Raw genomic sequence first — 16,426 nt, 5'->3', positions numbered from 1 at the left:
AGATTTTAATTTTAGCAGATAAAAATCAAAACATTTCCTCCACTCATCTTTACCAACCCTAACTTATGTGAAATCTCCTGAAAGAATACTACTAGATTCTACTGTCACTACAGCTGACCAAAGTAGTACTCTCTACGTAAATTGTTGCCAGAACTCACTTTACATGTTAAGTCCAAAATCACATAACCATCTCACCCCAAAGATACTGTTTCGCGACCTGCACACTTTGATGTAGTTAAGCTTTCTGTCTTGTTTTAAAAGGAGTCATTAGCTTACAACGTGTCTGAAGGCATTTAGCTCCCTGAAAAAATGACAAGGTACTGAAGGAGACTGCAGAGATCTTATATTAACTTTTGTCATAACCAGTGGTTTGGAAAGTAAAGCCATGTTAGAAAGAGTTTGTGCCAGCAGATGCTGACAGAACTCAGCAGCTCCCCAGACAAAATGAGCATCTCTCTATCAATATGGGCCCCTTACCTCCACTGAGTGCCTTAAGCAATTCCAGCTGCAGAGGGATGTGAGTTGCCAAATACAGAAGCAATCTGTCCCCTTTCCTAAAATGAGGTTGATTCTCATTATTCTTAAGGAGTCACACAAGCTGTTGGCAATTTGCTCAAGTGAAAAGCAAATGATATTGAGTAGTTGCAACACTTCAAAACTCAGAGAGCAGCATAAACCAAATGTGCCCACAGCCCCAATCTACTGGCAATTTCTGGACAGAGCTAATAATAGCTGAGACAAAGGGAAGAATGAAGGCTGTCACCCACACCTCACTAGCCAAGCCTGGCTTTTGCAATGTTAAACTAACGGAAAGAGAGAATTGTTTAGTAACTCCCTTCCTCTCCATTGCTGCATTACAAAACAGTTGCCAGAACAATCTGCTCTCACTGCCCATGCTGACGGTGGCATAGCCCTGCTTCACACCCTCTCCTTGGGCATCAGCTAAAGTGATGGTGCATGAATACAACTGCAGGAAATAGCAAGCTTTATGGAATGAAGCATTCATACAATTCAATAAGAAAAGTAAATGGGAAGACATGAATGGACAACTCATAAAAAAATAAAAATTATGTGCGTGTGTGTGTGAAAAAAAGTGTGTGTGTGTATATATACACACACATATATATGAAAAGGTTTGACCTCACTAATAACTTCGTATTTTGTTTCACAGAATGAAACAAAATAAGAAGCTATTTTCCCATTAAAATCGGTCAATATTTTAAAAAATAAAATATATTTATTGCTGGTAAATTTGCAATAAATTTGGACAATTCATGTGTTGTCATTAGAAATAGCAACTATTAACACAAACTTTTAAAAAGTAGCTTACCAATAGGTATATTATGTTTTGAAAAATATTCAAAAGGAAAAATTAAAAAATGTTCAAAATGTTCACTACAGCCCTTTTATATAGCAAAATAAATAAATAAAAATAAAATGAGGAAAAAACCTTATAAGAAATATGATAATAAAAGAGTATGTGCTTAAAAAACCTAGGCAGGAACAATTTTAAAATTCTGTTTGTAAAAACTAAGTTACCTGGGAGTTCTATGGTTTTTAAAATTTTATTGTGAAATATTCCTACATATAAAAGAGTACACATAATAAACACTATATATAATTTCAAGTGAAAAAGTCAGGACGCAAAATTGTATGTACAATATGATCACTACTATATATAAAAATTTGCTTTGTATTATGTCTAGAGAGAAATAATCTGAAGTCTTCACAATGGTTATTCTTGGTAGTAAAATGATAGGTAATTTTTTTATATTTTCCCTGCTTTCAAAACTTTATTTAATTTCTATTAAATATAAGCTCATCATATTTATTATCTTTGACTTCAGATGCTAAATTGGAAAAACACTGGAACCACCATACTCACCTATCGATTTTTTTGGCAAGTATTTATTGACTATTGAGTTCTTATGATCACAAACGCTAGGTATCAAAGGAGATACATGTAAGATATATTTCACATTATGAAAGCATTTAAGAACTACAACCAGATAATGGAATAAAAAAGTAGAAAAATAAACTCATCATAAATTTATTCAAATTCATAAGTACACAGTTACATTGTACAAGATAAAAGATGAAGTAAATTTTGTGGAGTCTTGTTCCTTCCTTATGTAATAATGGTAATCTGGACAAACCCTCAACTAACAATTCCACATTCTCAGACAGAATCTGGACTCAAGGTGATTGAAAAATTTATCTATACCAAGGGAAGAAGCCAGGAAGAACTGCCTGCAAAGCTGTCCTCTGCCCTGCTGTGACCTACCTGTGGTTATCTATGAATAATTTTATTCTGATATTATCTTTGTAACCATAAGAAACTCATAAATTCTTGACCTTAGATATCATTTTGTCTACAAAATTCACCTATTTCAAAAATTTATAATAACATTTTCTGTGACAAGTAACTCAAAAATCGTCAAGGTAGTGCCTTCCATTTATGGATAGTTTTACTTAATTTGACACATTTATTAAAAATATCTTCTAGGAGTCAAGTACTGGACTAGCACCTCTTTACACAAGATGATTAAGAAAAGGCCCCTGCCATCAAAGTGCTCACTGTGCAAAAGAGAAACCATGGAATCCACAAACTCTTATTTTTGATCTATAGTTTATCTATAGAGCCCTGAATTCTCTCCTGGCAGTTTTACCACATTTCTGGGCACTAAAAGAATGGCTATTTCTGCTTTGCAGATAAGCCTGGTCAAGAGTGAGTGGCATAAAGTAGTAATAAACAGGAAAAAGAAACCATAGTTGGATAACTTTAGCAAACCTCTCTTGAAGATTTACAATGTACTTTTTATGTCGGCTCAAATCTTTCGGTAAAGAATGCTATTTAGGTTCATTTAATCTTGTGCCCCTCCTTCATCATCACCACTACCTATTTTTAAATGGAACCATTTGTCATGCTACATCTGTTAACATCTCATGGAAAATTCACTGGGGAAAGCTGCTCTAATCTGGCCACACTTTTAACAGTAGTAAACTGAGGCTCTGAGACACTTAGTAAATTTCCCACCCAAAATCAAACCCATAGCTGTTACAGAAACAGGGTTAAAGCCCAGGACTCTAGTCACTTCAATGCTAATCCTATGTCCTATAGAAGATCACAGACACCAATAGTCACATTTTTAAAAATCCCATATTTTTGGATATTGACTAACAATTTTAGTACAGAGCAGGGAAATATAACAAATTCAAAGAGCTGGCAAAAGTGCTAAAGTCTAAAGTGAATGTAAGTCAATAATAAAACATGAATTTAAAACAAAAAAGCCCGGATTCTCAATCTGTAGGATAGAAGACAAACTAGTCATGATGAAGAGACTAAACTAGTTGTTTTCTAGGGAAGTCATATCCTCTGTTTGTTAATCTGTTCAAGGGCCAAAGACTAAAGTTGATCATCCCAGTGGCAGAGATGAACAACAAAAAGACAATAATGAAATCCTTCTCTGAAAGCCATCTACTTTCACAATGAGTTCCTGAGTTCCTGAGGGACCTTGTGTCCTCTACACTGGATATTTCATTAAAAAATAGGATAGATTATCATCTACTGGGAAAGGTATGAGAATAGTCCTGCCGAAAGGAAAAGAGATGAACTTGATAAAATTTCAAAGTCATTACTAACCTTCCAAGAGAGCCTATGAGTCAGAGGCTAGCCATCCTGTCTGTCTGCTCTCCAGAGAGACTGCTTCACATTGCACTTCTTTGCCTCATATTTTGATCATCTTATTGTTTACTGATCTCTGTCTACCCTATGGAGAGACAGGAAAATGAAAAACGACTGGAAACAAATTATATTGAATTGCTTCCCAGAGAGTTTTATTTTTTGAACATAGGATACAATAGAAGAAGGTAAAAATTGCAGCTAAATATGAGTTGGATTGTATATGCATTTTTGCATTCCATTTCTTGATCAACTAGAAACAACCCTGAATGTTGGGATAGTAATCGCTGACCAAGGTACAGTAGAGAGGAACTGCTCTAGTCAAAGTTCCAAACTTAGGTTTTTCTACTCCAAATCAGAATTTATAAAGTTTTGAACAAATTCTTTCTTCCGTATATCCTCCTCTATATCTCTTTTTATAATCTGCTGCTAAAAAGGAAATGGTTCTGAGAAGCTTTAGAGACATTTCAATATGTAACTAAAATGACTACCTTTCTATTCAATTCAACTTCAAATTAAAACAATATAAAACCCACAACCCTAAAATCTCTCTCACTTAAAATAAGAAAATATATGTTTTTAGTTTATTTGAATTAATTAGCACTGATGGTCTCCAGATTAATTTTGCTCAACATGAAACATGGGGTTAGATCAAGTTTAGCACTTACAACCTAAGGATAATGTTTAAGGTTTAAAGATTTTGATGTATTTTTTTAAATCAATTTTCATCAATTAAACTTAAATCCTTCCATAAGCATTACATGAAAGAAAAGCCTCTTAAATTAAGTATATGATAAGAAAAAAAAAAAGAGATATTGACAACTTCCTGGACCCTGTGTGTGCATGAAGCAGATAAAAATAATATTTCTGCAGTTCGTTATTCCTTTAAATTCCCCCAATTCCGTATCCTACATTACACATTCAGCAGGGGGAAAACAAAAATGAAGTTCTTTGTGTCCTCTGCTTTAATCATGTCCTATAACTAAGTGACTGACAGAATTTCAGCTCAGTCTGTGCAATTTTGGCACAGAGAACATCCCCCTGAGGCTCTCTAGTCTCCTTACCAATCTTCTATTCCAGTGAAAGAAAGGGGAAAAATAAACATGCTAAGATCCATCTGATCTAACACCATTACATGCGAAGTTTATTATCACCTGGATTTAGCAATAACACCAATTGCATGACGGCCCTAAAACTTACCACATGAAATAATACAATCATAGAATGGTTAGCCAACTACATTTGGTTGTTTCTGTTCCTCAAACACTGGAAAGAATACCTGGTGTGATAACATTTTATAGGTAAGCAGGGCTAAAAGACTTTGGAAAAAATATAGGAAAAGAGCAGCATAGCATAGTTGTTAAGACTGCAGGCTTTTGGATTCAGGGAAACCCAAGTTCAAGTCCTGACACTGATATTTACTTGTAGTGGAGCTTTCATCCCTGACCCTCAATTTCTTCCTATAAAATTGAGACCATGGTAGGTCTTCACATGTAAGTCCTTATTAAATGATAACAACTATTGTCATTATCTTCTTAACAAACGACTCCTTGGACCTCAAAAGACTCTATTTTATATCAAATATCCTGCAGACAGAGGAGGGTTTCCTTGTCCTGTGATTTAATCTTAAGTATAACGATTTAACAAAAATATGCAGAGACTAAGACTATCTCCAGTTCTCAGCAGAGTAGAATTAAAGTCACATTATGCAAACCAGAAATTACTTTTTAAATTATATTGACATTATATATTTTCAACAATACTTTCTAACTTTGCCAGCTAAACCTTGGAGAGCATCCCTCCCACAGCGGTAGTGGCACGAAGGGTAGTGCAGAAGAAAATCTCACCTCTTATTTCGAAAGATGACCCTTGAAAAATGGAACAAGGAGGAAAAATGCAGTTGGAAGGAATCAAAGTAAGATGTGTCTTGACTTTTTTTTGTTTCTTTTTTACTTTGAGATAATCGTTTGTTATTTGTGCAAGAAAGAGAAGCGGTCTAGGTGGAGGGGGAAGTGAAGAAAGAGTGGTAGGGGAGAAATCACTACAAATTATAAACAACTCAGGCTTTGCGATTGACAACTTCTCTTGAGACTTCCCAGGGGAGCCAATTAGTGCTAGTTGCTGAGGTGGGTTTGGTCACATAAACTTCTGTGCTAATGTCTACCTGTGCTACACCTACCTCTGATGAAGTGACAAAGCCTTTGTTAATGAGGTTTGTGACCAATCATTCCACAGCTCTAGAGAGTCCTGCTAAGGACTCTAAAACAAATGTCTTAGGGTAACCAGCAGGGAAACCCTATTGCCTTATTAGAAACTGTGACATTTTAAAATAATGATTTGGTTTATTCTTTCTACTCCCCTTTCCTTTGTTCCTTATCACCTGAGGCAACAGTGACCACATGCTTGTGTAAATTCTAATCCATTGCTCCTCCAACTGCTCAGCCTGATTGTAATCCTAAGAGGGAGAAAGGATGTCACAAGGAGATTATAAATCCAAGCCAAGAACAATTAACAAGAATTAGTAATAACTCTAGTCATTGTCTCCAGTAGCAGTGGAAGGCACAGCTAACACGAGCCCTCCAACTTAGTTAAAGCAGAGTTCAGCGACATCTGGGAAGCAGCCTGGCCAAATTGCTCTTGCAATAAAATTTGTGACATGTTACTACGGCTTCAATATACAGAGCTCAGGATGCCTTGTAAATCCATTTAACATACCCTTAGACATACTGACACCAATTTTGTTGTCTTGTCTCCTGAGAAACACCACTCATTCTCATAGAGGCAGAACTACTTGGTTCTTACTACCTAACAATCAAGCAGCAAATGTTGACTGAAGCCTATTATGAGTAGAGCACTGTGTAAGGCACCTGGAAAGGAAATGCCTCAAAGTCTTTGACTTTGAAAAACACAATGAATAAAATTACCACATTGGGTGATAAGACATGTGAAAAATAATAAACTAAAAAACCTGAGGGAATTCTGAAAAAGGAAACAAAGAGATAAATGTAGGAAAGGCTCCTTAGAGGAGATCATATATGAGCTTAATTTTTTAAATGGTGAGACTTAAATTGGAGGGACGGGTAAAATATACAGAAGCAAAGCCTTAGAAGTGAGAATGCACAAAATGTGAAGCTCTAAACTATAAGACCCAATGATCTAAAGGTACTCAGATTCCCCTCGAGCTCAAATCTTCATGAAAATAATTAAGGCAAAATAGAAGATAGAGTTCCCTAAATTTTGTGTATGCTAAATCCTCCCTGAAATGATTCTGTCTTTGTGGCTGAGGTAAGTGGCTGCTCATCAATTTGACTTCAGTGCAAACAGAACAGAATGGTTCCTTGACCTAGTGATATCAAGGAAATCACAAAAACGCTGGAATAAATGCCCTCCACTCCATCCCATCCTCTTTCTGTTGCAGGCAGTAGTTTTCTTCATGAACAAATTAGAATTGGAGAAGATAGTCAAGGCAAAACAAAATTGAGAGAGACAGGCACCAAATTCCTTTCAAGGTCATTAGGCAAATGAACCTAGATGTCTGGAAAGTGTGAAGTATAGTTGGTGACAAATTTAGCACCATGTGCAATGTTTGCATCAACCAAAATACATCACTCTGACACAGAGCTGTGAACTGGGGATGGGAGTTATGTCTTCACGATCCATTCTTCCCTTTAGCTTCCTTGGGACACCTCTGAGGTTGGAAAAGCTTGGAGGAATTATAGGGGACCTGTACACTCTGCCCACACACATCACTCCATCACAAATCATGGAATAACAAAACTGTACAGCTGAAAAAAAAATTTTAATGTAATCCCTTACCCAAAAAAGACCATTGGAACTCATTCATTAATTCAACAGATATTTACAGGCTTTGTAATAACAAGAGAGTGAGGTGGCCCCTCGTCATATGGAAGTGAATGTCATATGGAAGTGAATAAGTGAAAGACAGCCTGAATGCAGAGAAATTAGTTAGGACACTTCAGTTTAAGAGATGAAGACTGCTTCTTTGAATAATTCCACAGGCTGGCAGGGAACTAAAACCCCTTCCTCAAGGTGAAGTGAACACTGTTCTTGGAGCATGTGATAAGCAGGGCTGTTTAGCTAGGTGCCTTATCCAAAGGAGTACAATGGAGAGGGGAACTTGCAGTTGGGCTCTTTGAGCCCCTCCTTGTTTTACCAGAGGTCAAGGCACCACATAATAGCATACAGTAGGAACACATAAAACTATTCAAGGTCCAACTCTGAGATTATGATTCAGTCAGAAAGCCTTAGTTGGTGGGAGAAAAATTCATTTTCTCTTTCAGTTCCTCCTACAATCTACACAGCAAAATAGCTCATCCACATAAAAGGTCCTGGAGGCTACCCATTTGTGTCACAGGTCCAGCACCAATGCTAGGCTCCTGAATAAAACACTACGCTTGTTCTGGGATGTCACACTGCCTTTTCAAGCTAAGTGCTAGGCAGGGCAGATGAGATTAAGTGCTCTTTGGAGCAGCCTCTCTGACAATTGTACTCGATACAAGTTAATGAAGACATAAAGCCCACACAGTTCACTAGAGCAGAACCAAAGTCACAAAAATGCAGAAGATGGCGGGTCCTCCTGAAAAAGCAGATATCTTGGTAGAAGCAACTATGCACAGAAAAAGGAGGAAAGGTGCTTTGTCAAAAAGTTTGAGGAGAAGTAACAGAAGGCAGGAAGTAGGAAGCTAGATACAACAGGAAGAACTGGCAGATGTTTACAGAGTTGAGCCCACTGTCATCAAACAGGAGGCCACATTCCTGCCCTAAACACAATCTTAACAGCAATGAATGTGAAAGAAAAAGAGAAAGAGAGACAGATAGAAAGAGCCAGAGAGAGACAGAAAAGAAGAGAGAGAGAGAGAGAGAGATAGAGATCAGAGACCTTAAATCTCTTGCAAAGAGTGTATTTTGTTTCCTCACAGCAGAGTATTGAAAAGTCCCATGAAAGCAGACTCTTCTTTTTTAACTGACATACAATATCCTATTCATTTCAGGTATAGGACATAGAGATTCAATATTCATATACATTATGAAATGATCCCCATAATAAATCTAGTTTTCATCTATCATATAAAGTTGCTATAATATTATTGACTATATTCTCTATGCTGTATATCACATTCCCATGACTTATTTTATAAATGAAAATTTGTACTTCTTAATCCCCTTCACCTATTTTGCCTACCTCCCCAACCCCTCTTCTTTCTGGTAACCACCAGTTTGTTTATGGTATCTATGAGTCTGTTTCTGTTGTTTTGTTTGTTCATTTGTAAGTGAAATCACATAATGTTTGTCTTTTTCTGACTTATTTCACTTAGATTAATACCCTCTAACTCCATCCATGTTGTCACAAATGGAAAGATTTTATTATTTGTTTATGTCTGAGTAAAGTTCCATTGTGTACACATACATCTTCTTTATCCATCCATTTAGCTATTGATAGACATCTGGGTTGCTTTCATATCTTGGCTATTATTAATAATGCTGCAATTAATAAAGAATGCATATATATTTTTTAAATTAGTGTTTTCATTCTCTTTAAATAAAAACCTAGAAGTGGAATTGCTGAATTATATGGTAGTTTGATTTTTACTTTTTGAGGAACTCCCATACTGTTTTCCATAGAGGCTGCACCATTCTATATTCCCACCAACAGTGTATAAAGATTTCCTCCTTTTCTCTACATCCTTGCCAAAAATTGCTATTTTCTGCCTTTTTGAAAACAGCGATTTGACAGCTATGGGGTGATATCTCATTGTGGTTTTCATTTGCATTTCCCAATGATTGGTGATATGGAGCATCTTTTCATATCTGTTTGCCATCTGTAGGTCTTTGGAAAAATATCTATTCATGTCCTCTACCTATTTTTTAATTTTTTTAATATTAAGTTGTTTTAGTTTTTATATATTTTTGGATAGTAGCCAAAATATGTAATATCCAAAATATAGAAAGCAGACTCTAGAGAGACATAGAAAATGGAATTAGATAGCTTTCATGGAAGAAACCCCCGAGATTCAAGAGTTTAACAATCTAAACATTTTACACAAGAAAAAGGTCAGCTTCCAAATAGAAAAATGCTAGCTGATGTCTTTTTAATTTGCTTCCTTTTCTTCCTCTGCAGCCTTCCCCATGGCCAGGAGGTTTCCCAAGCTGGTGGGGATTTGCCCCTGAGCAGCATGTGCATGGGAGGATGCTTACAAGTAATGTGGAGGCGCAGGAGACTAGGAAACATCTAGACTTCTGATTTCTGTTCTCTGATGATGTCCACACATGAGTGTATAAGTCTTCAAATAATATCATGTTGTTCAATGTCGTTTTGTTATATTATGTTCATCAATCCTCACTTTCTTACCCTCGCCCAATTCTAGGTAGATATACAACCAAACTCAATAAACTTAAAAAGTTCATTTCTGAGAGGATAGAAGAAAGATAGCTGGAAGTCATACCCATCTGTCTTTTCAGGGCTATCGGTGAAGTGGAAATAGAAAGTCAGTGGATATATTTTTTCTTGCATTCCATGCTCACCTAAAAACCATGACTGATTCTCCTGTGCAACATACCAAATGATAACGTCCTGGCCATTTTCCTTTAGAGCAGACTGAGAAGACTGAAGAAAAGCATATGGGCATCATCATGCTCCCTATGGTTTCTGTCAGACCTCTCAGAAACTGTTTTATTCTTTCAGCTTCTCCTTTCACTGGATAGATCTTATTAAAATGACAGAAGAGCACTAAACTAGGTGACAAAATGAAGCATTATACAAAAAATTATTAAATAGTTAAGAGTTAACTAATTAATTATATTTTGATAATATTACATTAGAAATGGGTTTGGGGAAAAGAAATGGAAAAAATACAACAGCATATTAATAAATAGAAAAAGAGAAGAGGAAATCTTTATCAGGGCCTGTTACTATTAATCAGGTTCTACAAGTGGTTGTGATTAGAACTGCTTTGTGTGTGTGCACATGTGCACCTGTGTTTATATCTTTGTACAGTTTCTAATTTTTATTAATGAGATTACAGTACATAAATATAAATATTTAAAACACACGTATGCATAAAAGATAATTAGAACACTCCAAAACAGTATGCCACCATCAGAGCTATTTACAATACAGGAAAAACAGCCTGAGCTGGAAGCAGACACACTCGGGTTAGTCTCTTATTGTGTGTCCTTTGGCAAAACACTTACCCTTTGGGCCTTAGTTCCTTCAATTATAAAAACAAGGAAAACACCAGCTACCCCACAGCATTTTCTTTGGGATTAAATGTTATAACATCATGAAAGTACCTCATCCAATACTGATATCTGGAAATACTCAAAAATGTCTATTTCCTTACTTTTACACAATTCCTCTGTTCAATGCAGGGATTTCATCCTTTATTTTGATTCTGGGCTCTCTGCAGAGATTAAATTGTAGAGGGCTTAACAACTTGTGAAAACTTATGAAACATCTGTTTCTAGATCTGTGTTTGCAGCTTTATTGCACCAAAGAAAATACTTTTCCTTTATCTATAAAATCTGTCTGCGGCAAGATTTATCAGGGCCCTGCAGGGCTTTCTGACAAAGTACGGGCATCTAGCCTTGATTCCCAGTTAAAAGGTGGTTCTAGTGTGTGTGTTGCTCTTGGTGATGTTTTTTCCTCGCTTACTGCCTAACTAAAGGCTGTTAAAAGACAGAATCGCCCAAAACCAGGGTGTGGGCAAGGGGGATGGAGGAAGCAGGTTTTGGCCCTGCACTTTGCAGGCCTTCAGAAAGCAGGAAGGGAACTGCTGTGGTCTCCAGCACAGTGAGTGATCCAGTTACAGACATAGAGAGGACAGGCCTCTCCATCCTTCCTGCCATCACCATCACAACCAAGGTCATGGAAAGGAAATTGCCAGATAATGAGAAAAAAAAAATTTCTCAAAGCAAAAGTCTCTTATCACCCCGACACACAAAATCATAAAGTATGGGGAAAATGTTTAAGAAAGTAATAGGCACCAAATGCAGTGCTCTCAGATACATTATATTCATAACTTCTAGAAGTCATCAATGACTAGAAGCTGTTCCTCTTGGTCTAGCCAATAAAACCTGTCTTTATAGGGAGAAGGAGCAAAGGAGTAACTTCCAAGAACAGCAGCAGCAGCTATCACAAATGAGGTCCCTCAACAGAGGAAAAGGGGAACCCCTTCAGGTATGCTCTGGCTTAGCAATTTACAGAGAATCCATAGGGATGACATGACTGGAGAGATGCTTGTAATGTGATCCCAAGTCTCCAGGACAGTCTAGTTTTAGGTCAAAGGTTAGGAGGCCAAGATCTAGTCCTGGCTCTTCTTCCAGCTCTCTATGGGAGAGGAGACAAATCTCTTGGGTCCTCCATTAAGAGTGACACTGTTAAAAGCATCTTTGTCTGAGGCCTAAAAATCCTGCTAAAATTATATATAAAAATGTTGTCTATGGACAGATGTCTGTTTTTCTAAGAAGAGTTCCATACCATTCATCGGATCCTGAAAGAGGACAATGGTCCAAAAATACATTAAGAACTAAATAACATATAACTTTCCTTCCAGATCCCGGCTGTCAGAGCAAGGTTTTCTTCTGATTAAAAAGCAATATACACTCTGTGTAGAAAATTTGAAAAATATGGTCAAAAAGAAAAATCTCCCATAATTGGATTATTCAGAGATAACCACTGTTGACATTTTACACACACACAAACACACACACACACACACACATTATGGTATAGTCAATGTTATGTTCTGTAACATTCCACATTCTCATACATTAATAATTCATCAAAAATTAACTTGAATAGTCAAATAATATTTAATCATAAATACTAATTATATTTTAATTGTTCCCCTATTGTTGGGCACTTGCGTTGATTCTAATGTTTACCATTATAAACAATGATGCTGTAAAGATTCTTGAAAGTCAAAATTTTCTTATTATATTTTTGGGGGTAATGGGAAGTTACTAAAAGTTTTTATGCAAGAAAATAACAAAACCAATATTTGACTTATAGTGGTACAGGAGATGAACTGAAGTGGGAGAGGCTTAGTGATAAGGTAGGTTATTATCTAGGAACCTGAACTAAGGAAGAGATAATGAAACTAGACACAGATATAGATACAGAACACATGCTAAAGGGAGAAAGGAGAGAGTTCAAGATTATGCTGAAGTTTCTAGCCTTCATAACTGGAAGATCAAATACACCATCAACCAAGACAGGGAAGTAAGACTGAGGAGCCTAATTCGGTGAAGATTTTTTTTGAGCTTTCTTATGACACAGTAAAGTCGGTAGCAATGAAAAGTAGAGATTTTTCTCAAGGTGGAGTCTCTGCTTATTGTTCAGGTCCCTGCAATCCAGGGACTTAGATTTTAAGTTATCTTTCACTCAAATATTTTACCACATAAAAATTTCTGCATCATTTTTGATTACTGGAATGTTATTTTTATTTTCAAATGAGGTTACTATTATTTTTATAATTACTCTTCCTAATGAAATAAATCTCTTCAACAAGTATTTATTGAAAGACTTTTCCATGTGCCTGGCACTAGTACTAGGTGCTAATGGTATTAAGCTAAAGAAAACTGAGATCAAGCTCAGAGAAATGTAATTAACCCAATTCTTTCCTTATAACTGGGAATTAAAGAACAAAACTAACCAGTTTCTTCTAACCTCTAATCCTCCAGTTTCACCTTCTAATTCTTTCCTTCACAGTCCCAGACTGGGTAAGAGAAAAATTGACCACTTACATTGAGAGCCAGAGAGGCACAATACTCAAAATAGAAAAATCCTTATAATTCTGAAAACCAGAGAAAATACCAGGGAATGTTTTAAAAGTTCCAAATCTTGCCTGTGCTAACCCAGTTTTCACATAAAAAACAATGAGGAAGAAATGTGATACAAACAGTTTAATATGACATTTCAAATGAAGCATGGCACTTAAATGGCCTCAAACGGAGTTATATACTACTGCATTAGGTCATACTTTTACATATAAAGTAAAAGATACAACCTCTACTCTAAAGAAATATTAAATAATTTAAGAAAATGGCACATAACATTAAGAAAAGCAAAGTACGTAGAGATTATGATCTATGCCCTAATTGCAGAAGAAGATGAAACTTGAGCTGAACCTTGAAAAATAAGATTTAGATAAGCAGAGGAGATGTAGAATAGAGAAACGGATTCGAGGGAAATTCTCAGGTGGATAAGGAAAGATACAGAAGGAAGAATGATTATGAGTAGCACCCAAATTGGGAAGTAGTAGCCCAGAGAGAAAGCCCCCACCGAACTGTGTGCCAGGCTCTCCCTACGGGGGAAACACTGACATTCATTTGTACTGCAATGTGGTCTAAAAGGGACCAGCAACTCTCCACATGGAAGCCAACATCAAAATTGTGCTCTGCAGATTGCTAAAGACTATCATCTGATAAAACAGAAATTAGGAGAAGATGCCGTGAACTCAGGTGGCCTCCAGGGTGCACAACACTAGTGGAACACTGACAAAAGGTCCTGAAGATATTAGGCTTAAAGTGTTTTCCCCCAATCCATATACTTATTCCTTCACTGCTTATTTACTAATACTGGTTTATGATATAAAATATTCCTAGGCAAAATGTATATAAGAGATGAACTGCAATCTTTTAAACCTGTAATATCTTTCAAAATTTGGAATTATAACTCCCTGGAAATAGAGTTCCCATAGGTCTGCAGATCTTTTAGAATGCCATAGGTTCATCGCTAGCCAAAGTACAGTGTCGGCTCCATAAAATGAAGGATTTTATTACTGTCTGCCCTACCTACCACTGACTAGATGTATACTGGGAAATTTATCACATATAACCCAGGAACCAAAGTAGAATAAAAGGTGAAAGCTCAAAATATGGAATTGTGTCAGTTAAATCAGAATCCCCATCTAGTTCTGGAAGAAAATGAAACCCAGAAAAAAAATAAATAACTGCTGCAAGTATATAAAGAATTTAATTGTTAACTAAGATCCTTTAAAAATTATATTGTGATATATTGGAAGAAGAAAATATGTCATTCAACCTTATTAGCATACTCCTGCTCCTCTTACTTCAGGCATACTTTTTTCAGATACTCTTCTATAAGAAGCTGAGAACTATGATACACAGAGAAGCTACCAGCTCTAGTGCAATTTGTCTATTTCTAATGGTTCCGCCTACCTCAAAAAGTTCTCACCGATCTACCAGGGCAAGCTCCTTTCTTCATATTACTAGGAATTTTGTTTATTAATATTTACTGATCATAGACTATAATATACATGAGTTTGATGCTAAGGGCACAGTGGTGAACATAATAATCACTATCCTTAAGGAGCTGTTGAAGATAAACCAGTAAAGAGGAAATTGAAGTTTGGTGTGATAATTGGAATCCCAGCAATAATAAAAAAGGATCTCATTCAGCATTGAGAGGTATGGGATCAAGGAAGGGATCTGTTCATAGATACTATCTTAATAAAAAGGAGAGAAAAGATTAGGCACATAGGAGAATGGAAAGACACTCTAAATTGAGGCATCACCTATTCAAGTCTTAGAACCTATAAAGCAAAATGCATCTAGGTTAAAGTGGGAAGAATTACTAGAAAGGTGAGCAAGTACTGAACCAATAACAATTTTTAAGTCACCTCAAGGAGTTTAACTAAAGAGTTTTAAAGATGAGAAGTGACAAGAATAATCGCTCTGGATGTCATATGGAAATGAATAAGTGAAAGACAGCCTGAATGCAGAGAAATTAGTTAGGACACTTCAGTTTAAGAGATGAAGACCTGAATCAGAGTATTACCATCATAAATGGGGAGGAGGGAATACATGGATTCAAGAGTGGTAGAATAGAGACCCTAACAGTAAGTTCCATTTGGAGTGGGAAAAGGGGGTAAGGAGTCAAGTATGACTCCCAAGTTACTTATCATTGATATAGAGAATGCAGAAGGAGGCACAGATATGGTGAAAAGTTCTATTTTGAGCTCACTGAGTTTGAGGTGACTTCCTTAGAGAGATCTAAGAAAAGATGTCCACTACATGACATGTCAGAGAGATAGATCTAAGCTGGCCATGTAGAGTTGAAGTGATCAGCACATGGGTATTTCTTGATAACACTGGAATAGGTGAGCATGTTCAGTTAGAATATGTAGGAGGAAAAGAGATGTGCTCAAGACATTGGTCTCAGGGCATTGTCTCAGAAGATGGTTACAAGATCCATGTTACCTTAAGGTGGAAGGGTCTAACCCTCTCCCAAAACACTGAAATGATTAGTTCATCCCATTAGCTCATTCCTGAATAGGAATGAAGATCAAAATCTTGCAAGGTCAAGCAAATGTTGCTGGGTATAACAGTATAAGATGAAAAGAGAAAGCGGGTGTTCAGCATTGGTTATAGAAAATAAGGGATAAAACTCACAACTGTGATTCTTAGGCACCTTAAAGTCGGTGACCTTTGAAGAGAATAAGGAGTATGTTAATGACTCCACAACCACAGGTACAAAACACCTAGGAAAGATCATTCAAGTTTTATAGGCTCTTGGAAGTCTCACAAAGAGCTATCTAGATGAGTTGTTTTCAACTTTGCCTACATTAACACTTGGGAAACTTTTAAAATACAAATGTCCAGATGTCCTATAGACCTATATTATTCAAATTGTGGTCAACACCAGCATCATTAGAATCCTGTAGAGGTTTGCTAATAATCATCTCAGGCCTCCTATTGGAC

General features: G+C 36.5%; 1 protein-coding gene across 11 annotated transcripts in view; it reads right to left on the bottom strand.

The window, feature by feature from the left end:
* PDE4D (phosphodiesterase 4D) overlaps positions 1 to 16,426 on the bottom strand; it is a 1,194,235-nt gene that overhangs the window by 1,005,434 nt on the left and 172,375 nt on the right. For 2 of the 11 annotated variants that reach the window (XM_036226233.1, XM_036226237.1), the window contains one exon: positions 3,644 to 3,770. The exons of the other annotated variants lie outside the window; for them this stretch is intronic. The gene's annotated coding sequence lies outside the window, so the exon portion shown is untranslated. The remainder of the gene's footprint in view (positions 1 to 3,643; positions 3,771 to 16,426) is intronic. 11 annotated transcript variants of the gene reach the window in all.

Source organism: Rousettus aegyptiacus, unplaced genomic scaffold (assembly GCF_014176215.1).
Source record: "Rousettus aegyptiacus isolate mRouAeg1 unplaced genomic scaffold, mRouAeg1.p scaffold_m13_p_8, whole genome shotgun sequence".
Lineage (NCBI taxonomy): Eukaryota > Metazoa > Chordata > Mammalia > Chiroptera > Pteropodidae > Rousettus > Rousettus aegyptiacus.
This window is presented reverse-complemented; position numbering and strand designations above follow the sequence as displayed.